We start from the raw sequence: 8,456 nt of genomic DNA, 5'->3' as shown, positions 1-8,456 counted from the left end.
GGGGCAATCCCGTCGAGTTGCAGTCTGCGCGGTGAGGGTGCCCGCTTGGCTTCCGTTGCTACCGCGCTGGTGAAACGCGCTCTCGAGTCTGGGGCGGAACAGCTCCCAGGCTTAGTGGCCTCCAGGCACAACAGCCCTCCCGATTTATGTTGCCTCCATTGGGCGCTGCCGGACGCCCCTAATCTTTGCTAGTAACGCTGAAAAGAAAGGGCGAAGGAAGACGAGGCCGCTACGGAGGAGCAGCAGGTGTATAATACGCATGCGTGCTGCCGGCGCTTTGCTGCCGCTGCCTCGGAGGCGAAAGTCCCACCCGCGTGGCGCTTTCACAGGGATCCTCTCTCATTGGCTGCTTCCCGTTCAGCACGCGCGTCTATACCACGCCCCCTTTGGCTCGCTACTCTTCCTTTGAGCCGCCGAGGGCGCTCCTCCCTAGCTAGCGCGCCCTCGTTTTTCCTCAGCTCGGTTTACTTCTTCCCCCCCCTTTTGCTTTTGGTGCGCGTGCGGGAGCGAGCCCGCTCGCTTCCCCTCGCGCGCTCTGTCAGTGTCTCGCGCTCCCTCAGTCTGTCGGAGGCTCCGTTAACCGAAGGCGGCGGGTTCCTGTTTCCGTCTGTTCATCTTCCACCCCCACCCCGCCTTTCCTCTCCAGTTCCTCCGCGCGTCTCTTCAGACCCGGTACTCGAGGAGCGCCGGCGTTAAGAGAGGTGGCCGGGAACCAACCGGAGCCTGCAGGCGGGCAACGCCGGATTCGGGTAAGGCGAGGCTGCTGTGGATCTGTGGGAACGCGCCCGGCGTTTGAGGGGATGCTGAGCTCGGAGCCGAGCCGGGGCACCTCTCGCCCCCACCCATCTCTCCTCCTCACGGGCCTGGTACAGCAGCAGCTGCAGTTGCTGACTCGGGGGACGGGGTGGGAGGAGGAAGGAGAGAAGACCTCCTGCCGCTGAGGCTGCCTGGCTCTTGGGCTCCTTCAGCGGCGCCCGGAACGAAATCTTCCGGCAGTGCGGAGGCCGGCATGGGTGCCCCTCTGCCCGGGGCCTGGCTCCCCGAGAAGGGGCGAGGATGCTTCAGGTCGGCTGGCAGCTCGGCCCGCTCTCTGGGGCAGCTGCAGTGGCGACAACGCCGTTGCTATGTGGACGCTGAGGGAAAAGGAAGTGGCCTCGAGGCGGATGCGAAGAAGAAAGGAACGTGGGCAAGGCAAAGCCCGGAGCATCGGGCACGGAGACGCCGCGAGAAATCACGGCGAGCTGTGCAGAAATGCAGCATGAGCAACCAGCCGCCAGTGTGCAGAAACCGGGAGGGTGCAGTCGGGGGAATAGGCGAGGACGGAGGGGGTGGGGATCGGATGTGCAGCGAGGAGAACTGCTGGGTGGTCTGTTGTTTGCACGCAGCTTCTCTCCCCTCCCCTGCGGTGAGGCTTCGGAGTGCTCTTTTAAACTTTTGAATCAGGAAGGGCGCCTCAAACCAGCAAAGGTGCTCGTTGCACACTGACTTTAAGCAAGTCAGTGGATATGAGGTCTCATATCAGGGGTCGGGTTTACATCCTTGGTGTATTGAACATCCAGTGCTAACAGAAATTGACTATTACCATTAAACTGTTTTTTGTGTATTAGTCGATGTGCCAGCTAAATTAGCATGGGCTTTGTTTTTTTATGTATTTGTAGCCCTTTCAGTGCCCTTTAAAAATGTTTAGTTGGTTGAGTTTTTTAAGCTCATGCTATCCTGTCCAAGTTGGTTATTTGATACTGAGATATGTTGGAGAATGGTAACAAAAAAGTGCTAATATACTTAACCACAATATATTGTGTGCTTTCCAAACGTTCAAGGAAGATCTCTATTAAAACATTTGCAGGTATGGAAGTATAGACACACTATAAAGACCTCTCTACATACACGTCATCACACGTTTTCTTTCTGCTCTTCTTATGTCACTCTTCTGGTGGCCTGTGGACACAATGCCACTTATTTCAGAAGTGCATGTCATATTGTATAGCTTCCACAGTTTGTTCTAGGCCTTGGACTGTAAATATTTACATGCATTTGAAACTTTGCTATTGACAGTTTGACTAAAGGGAGTGGCCCTTTCAGGATGGCTGGCAGTAATAAAGGTGATGGTATGTACCAGAGGATCACATCCTAGTCATTTTAAATGTTGATATAGTTACCACTTTCCATATATTTGGAAGTTTATACCTAGAGTGATAAGCTCAATTGTTGCGTTATTGTACTGGCAGATGTTACTATAAATATTTAGATACTTTTCTGTGAACAAAAATCTAACATTTTGAACTTTGAGGAATATTTGTTCATGTATGGGTGGCATTTTAAACTGAAATATCTGCAAATAATTAATCAAGGATATGCTATAACAGATTTATTTCCCTCTATATTTTTTAAAAATTGCCTTAGAGTAAAAGATAAAAGCAAAGAAAATTGCAGTTTGAAATCTATTAGAAAAAGAATATTTATCACTAACATGGTTGCTGGTAAGAAGTTTCTTAGAATTGCTGATACATATATGTCAGCAGGTTGGGTAATTGATGTGGTATAGTTTTGAGTAATGGACTTGTTGATTTACGCAGCCTTAAAAATGTACCAATTTATTGCTTGTTTGTATTCTGCAGATGTACATACTTACGTAATGCTGAAGGGCAGCCTACTCAGATTTAAAGCTTGGAAAGCCTTTAGTGTCCTTTGTTTAAATATGCAAGCACTTATTGAAAGTGAATAAAACAAGGGGTTAAATTGGGCAGTTGACCTGAGAAACATTATTTCAAAAATATAGGTTGCTGAAGGTGACAACCTCACACAGTTAATAAAATAAGATGTGTTGTTTTGGTAAGACATTTATAGAGGTATTTTTTGTTTTTTAGACTGTTGTGTTAGTTAGATGAAATAGAGGGAGACTCAGGTGATAAATTAGGGTTTACTGTGTCAAATAAAGCTTAGCATTTTCAGGAAGAAGGGATTAGTAAAGTGTGTTGACTATTTCTTGATTCTTTAACCTCATTTTAATGGGTTATGGTCACTTTAAGATTCAAACAAGTAGATTAATGTGCAGCATTGAGCAGGCATTTATTGAGTGTTATATGTTATAATAAACTAAACAGAATAGGTTCAGAGTATTGTGAATATGTACGATACAAAGCCATACAAAATATTCTCTCTGATTTTCTTTGAAAAGGAATTCTTGTCGTTATGCCTAGATACTCTGGTACCATATCATCTAAAGACTTGTAAGAATGCTTAAATTTGTGGCTTGTGTTTCTTGTTAATAAATTGGGAAAAATAATTACAATATTAAGTGGGTCTGGAGGGGGAACTGATGCTGAAGCAAAATAAAATTTGTTAGAGTATTTCAAAGCATACATCTTGTTTAGTTACGGTATGCTCATGTTAAATGCTTGAAGATAAAACTTTTTGTACTGCACTATTTTATATGGACTTTTAGATTATTGATTTATGTGTACTTCATTGTCTTGCAGGTAGTGTGCTGAGATCATGCATGTTTATCAACATGTCAAATAAAATTTTCTGGTTGTTTTTAGTAATGATCTGCATTTCCTGATTGTAAAACTCACACAACAGAAACAGATTTAAGCTAAGAAATTTTAAAATAAAATTTGCAATTTAATCCATGATCTATTGAAGTTGTTGTGCTTGGACTTACATTGATGAAGTACAATCCTAACCAGAGTTGCACTCTTCTAAGACCATTGACTTCAAGGGATTAAAAGGGTGTAATTGAGTTTAGGCATGTACCATTAGTGTCACTGAACTTAGTGGAAGCAGTCTGTTTAAATGTAAGCACTTGACTGAGCACATATTATGGGGTTTGTTAACCTCAGTCTATTGGAAGATACAAAATAGGTGTGTGTAAAACTTAAGTGTAAGACCAAATGGATCACTGTTTTTTTCCAGTGTGTGCTTCTTTCTGTTTGACCAGTTTATGTACCATGCATCTGACGAAGAGAACTTGATTCTCGAAAGCTTATGCTACAATAAAATTGGGCCGATTCCAGATGGCCAGAAATTGCGGTTTTTCTGCGGAAATAATCGCTTACCGGCCACGCGTTCACTTCCGTCTCAATCCGCTTTGTCTCGCAGCGTGCCGTGCCGTCCCGCTTCCAGATGTTCGCACGGCCAACTGAGGTACCCGGGATTGGTTGTTTCCTCCCTGTCACAGTTGACGTCAGGGGCCTTCATTGGTTCGCATTTTGTTTTTTTTTTTAAATTTTTTTTTACGTGTTTTGCACAAATGCGCAAACGCGCAGGTATGCGAATACGCAGCGTCGATGTTTGTGCGCTTTTGTGCATTTGTGCACATTTGCGCAGTTTGATGTGCGCAAACGTGCAACTGTGCAAATGGCGCCCGTTTTTTTTTAAAAAATTAAGGGAATATTGTTGCCGGCCGGCCGGCAAAGGAAGGAGGGAAAGGGGAGGGCCTCTCCGCGGCGACGAAGCGTCCAGAAGTGTGCAGACCTGCCATACCGCGTTCACACTGTCCACTTATATAGCGCAACCGAGCGCCATGGACCGCAGGTAAGCCGGGACGGGAACTTGCGGGTTTTTACGAGTGCTGTCGCTGAAAAAGCGAAAGCACTCGCTTCATTTGTGCCCGTCTGGAATCGGCCTTGGTTAGTCTTAAAGGTGCTACTGGACTGTTTTTGATTTTGCTACTACAGACTAACATGGCTAACTCCTCTGGTTCTTTCTGTTTGGCTCTCTTATCAATATTTGCATTTGAACATTTTGAATTTGAATCTCAAGCATTCATGAAAGTATATTAACATAGTCATATGATTGCATGATCACTTAATAGTATGTTAGTGATAGTGATTAACTTGCTGCACTGACCCATGTGACATCCTAGCAACATTTAATGATGTTAGCATCTTGCCTTACCACACATCATTCTGGTTTTTAGGTGCTGTTCTATACACTGTGTTGAGTTGTAGTATTACTTAATAGAAGTCATTGTGTTGACAATAGAGTTGATACAGACTCTTCATTAGCAGTGGCTGTGCTGAAGTTCCTACTGACTTTCATGACCAGGGTCCTCTAAACATCTTATGGAGTTCCTGCTGACTTCCATGACCAGAGTCCTTTAAATAACAAGGAATGGTATGGTTAAAAATGGCCCCAAATATTTTTGAACAGTTCTTTAAAATCAAATCAAATCAGTGTTTGGCAAAACAAATTCCAGCCCTTTCAAAAGGTTGAAAACTGAACATGATAAAAGTTTGGCTTAGCCTAGAGCCTACCATAACTTGCAAATCTTTTAAAACACTTTGAAAAAGTTGTTAAGGATTCTCAAATCACAATTAGATCTCAAAGGTCTGCTAACAATAACAATAATAATATTCGAGTGATACCACCCTTCAGGACGATTTAACACCCTCTCAGAGCAGTTTACAAAGTATGTTATTATTATCCCTACAACAAACACCCTGTGAGGTGGGTGGGGCTGAGAGAGCTCCTAGAAGCTGTGACTCACCCAAGGTCACCTAGCAGGCTTCAAGTGGAGTGGAGAATCAAACCTGGTTCTCTAGATTAGAGTCCTGTGCTCTTAACCATTACACCAAACTGGCTCTCAGAAGAGATTTATACTCTAAGAAATCCTAGAACAAGAGTAGATAACGTAAGAACTGTGAATTATTCCTGGCCTTTCAAAGTTTCTTCCAGTGTTCTGTTATGTGGTGGTTTATCTTGTTCTTCTATGGGGAACGCCATACTAGACCGGTATTGTGTATACTTTCTCTAGAAGAATTATCTTTCATTGAAGATGTCTTCCTCTTGAATGGCTCACAAGCAGGTGTTGATATTTCCTCAGGTTAAGTGCTTAAGGATAAAGTAAGTGTGTATCTTTGCATAGCACCACAGAGAACTATGTATGCAGGTTTGTGGAAACCTACCAGTCAATATATTTCTCAAGATGGCCCCATCAATGGATAGTTAAGACTGTGGTTTGGTGCGCTGTAGACAGAACAGATTTTTCTACAAACCTAGGGGATCTCCCAGGTTTGCAGAAAAATACGAAATGTTTTTTTAAAAGGAGGGGGGTTTAAATCCCCTATAAACAGAGGAGTGTTGACTATTTGATGTGCCTCCATCAGCTTGTCTGTATCCACCTGTCTCATGCTGTGTGGGAGATGAAAGAAGAGGAGGAGCCACTGCTGCCACTGACAGTGATAGGTTACAGTGATGCAGAAAGGCAGGAGCCCCCCACTATCACTGCTTCCCAGCGAGTGGTGAGGAGAAAAGATGGAGGTAGGCAGAATGGCAGGAAGCATGCAGGCAGAGAAGCAAGGAGGAGGGTAGGTGGGCAGATGAGCCAGATTCCCCATATCCTGCAAGATTGCGGGGGGGGGGGGGGCGGAGCCAGGCCTTTGGAGGTGGCCATACTGCAGGCAAGTGGCCGAGCAAGCAAAGGGGGGAAAGAATGGGATCCCTCCCTGCAAATCTCATGGGTCTCCTAAGTACTAAAACACAGCTCTCCCTTAAGGAGAAGATAGTTGGGATTGAAAAAAGTGTATATGATGTTCTTACCACAATGCAGATTCGAAAATGTGGTCTGACAGACAACTGACAGAGCAATCCAAAGCAAGTCTGCTCAGAATTCTACTCAGGTCAAGTCAATGGTGCTTACTTCCAAGAAAATGTCTTTTTTGGATTGCACAGCAAACCTTGTTTTTGTCTTCTGTCTCCTCTGCACACAATCCCCCAAATACCATGAATTATCTGATGCAGTCTCTCGTGTCTGCTGCTAGAGAAGATGCTGCCTGCACAAAAGTTCTCATGAACTGTATTCCTTTGGTGTCCCTGCAGAAAAGAATACAAAGAGGGAGATTTGCTTTCATGTTTTCTGTCTATGTGCAAAACAGTTTAAAGCAGCATTTAGGAATCATTGTGTAGGGAAGTGACCTGTTTGAGGTTTGGTATACTAGACCTATAGGTGACTATAGACTTTTAGATATCTTCATTAAGGGAATAGTAAATAGAATTACTGTAGTTTAGAAATTTGAGTGATTTCATTGTTGACATATGCAAGCAGCTTGGAAATAAGCTATGTTTTAGTGAGTCCACATAAATTGTTAGGCAAATTGGATTTATTCTTGATGGCACACTAGTTTCCCTTGGTCTCTCCAATGATAAAGTCAGTTGTGGAAAGGGAAAGCGTTTTTTTGAAGTTTAAAAGAAGAGAGAGCAGTCTCTTAATGTACACTAGATTTGTTTACAGTACCATGAAGGAGAAACTGGTCTGGTTCATATGTAACATTAGAGATGTAACTTTTCTGTAAATGTTGGTGCCTTCAACTTCCACAGACTTTCAGTGCACACAATCACTGGCATTGACCGTATGCTCCTTAGGGACAAAGGACAGATTAAGCATTCTTCTTGTCTAGAAGCTGCCTAGTTACTCAGTAGGCACCCTCTTATAAGTTGGCTGCAGTACTCTTATATGTGATGCTGGAAACTCCTAGACTGATTGTTCTGGGGGACTTCAAGAATCATGCCGAGAATAACTTGTCAGTACTGGTCAAGAATTTTATGGGTTTTTAAAACTACTTTTGGTCTCTCTCAAATCAAGATGGGCCCAACAGGTGAAAGAGGTCACACTTTGGACTTAATCTTTTGCACTGAGTATTTGAGGGAAGGCTTGGTTTCAGGGTTGGAGATCCAACCTGAAGCATGGTCTTGAAAGGTAAAAGTGACCCCAACACCCTGATAGAAAGGGGCTGTGATTAAAATGGTTCATCCATGGAGGCTTGTGGATCTTACTGGGTTCCAGAATGCTTTGGGGGGATTCTAGGACTCCAAATACATGCTCAGTTGAGGCTGGGGTGGGAGTGTGAAATATGAAACTCCTTGAAGCTATCAACAAGGTTGTCCCTTGTTAATAACTCCTTCCCTTGGGGCAGAACACAGCTACTGGATTAACTGTGGAGCTGGGTGACCCGAAGAAGATTGGGAGACATCTAGAAGGACACTGGTGGAGAACTCTTACAGAATCTGATAGATAATTCTGTAGAGCCCATTGTAAGACTTATGAAATGGTGGTGCGTCACAGTGGCAAAGAAATGTTATTTGTCTGCTACTATTGCATCAGCTAGGTCTTGACCATCCCAGTTGCTCAAGATAGCTCAGCATTTGCTGACTCCTAAATCTGAGCTTGTATTGCCCCAGGAACAAATGATTAACTGTGATACATTTGCAAGGGTTTTTTTGCTAATAAAATACCAAGAATGTGCACTGATCTGCATGTCATTTGTAACATTGATCTGCCAGAAGAGATACCTAATACACTGCATGGTCTATTTATGGACTCTTTTTACCCAGTTTCTATGACGGATGGTGAGAAGATCCTGAGGTATGTTAAGGCTGCTACTTTTGTCCTGGGTGCTAAAATCATGTAAGGACCACATCAACGAGCACTTGGTATCTATTCTAAATCAGTCATA

The 8,456-nt window shown here is 43.9% G+C and overlaps 1 protein-coding gene across 2 annotated transcripts in view; it reads left to right on the top strand.

Moving 5' to 3' along the window:
• The first annotated feature begins 504 nt into the window (after nucleotides 1–504).
• FUT8 (fucosyltransferase 8) overlaps nucleotides 505–8,456 on the top strand; it is a 219,302-nt gene continuing 211,350 nt past the window's right edge. For both annotated transcript variants that reach the window (XM_054972298.1, XM_054972297.1), the window contains exon 1: nucleotides 505–749. The gene's annotated coding sequence lies outside the window, so the exon portion shown is untranslated. The remainder of the gene's footprint in view (nucleotides 750–8,456) is intronic.

Source organism: Eublepharis macularius, chromosome 2, assembly GCF_028583425.1.
Source record: "Eublepharis macularius isolate TG4126 chromosome 2, MPM_Emac_v1.0, whole genome shotgun sequence".
Taxonomy (NCBI): domain Eukaryota; kingdom Metazoa; phylum Chordata; class Lepidosauria; order Squamata; family Eublepharidae; genus Eublepharis; species Eublepharis macularius.
The sequence above is the reverse complement of the archived record's forward strand: the minus strand, read 5'-3'. Positions and strand labels throughout refer to the sequence as shown.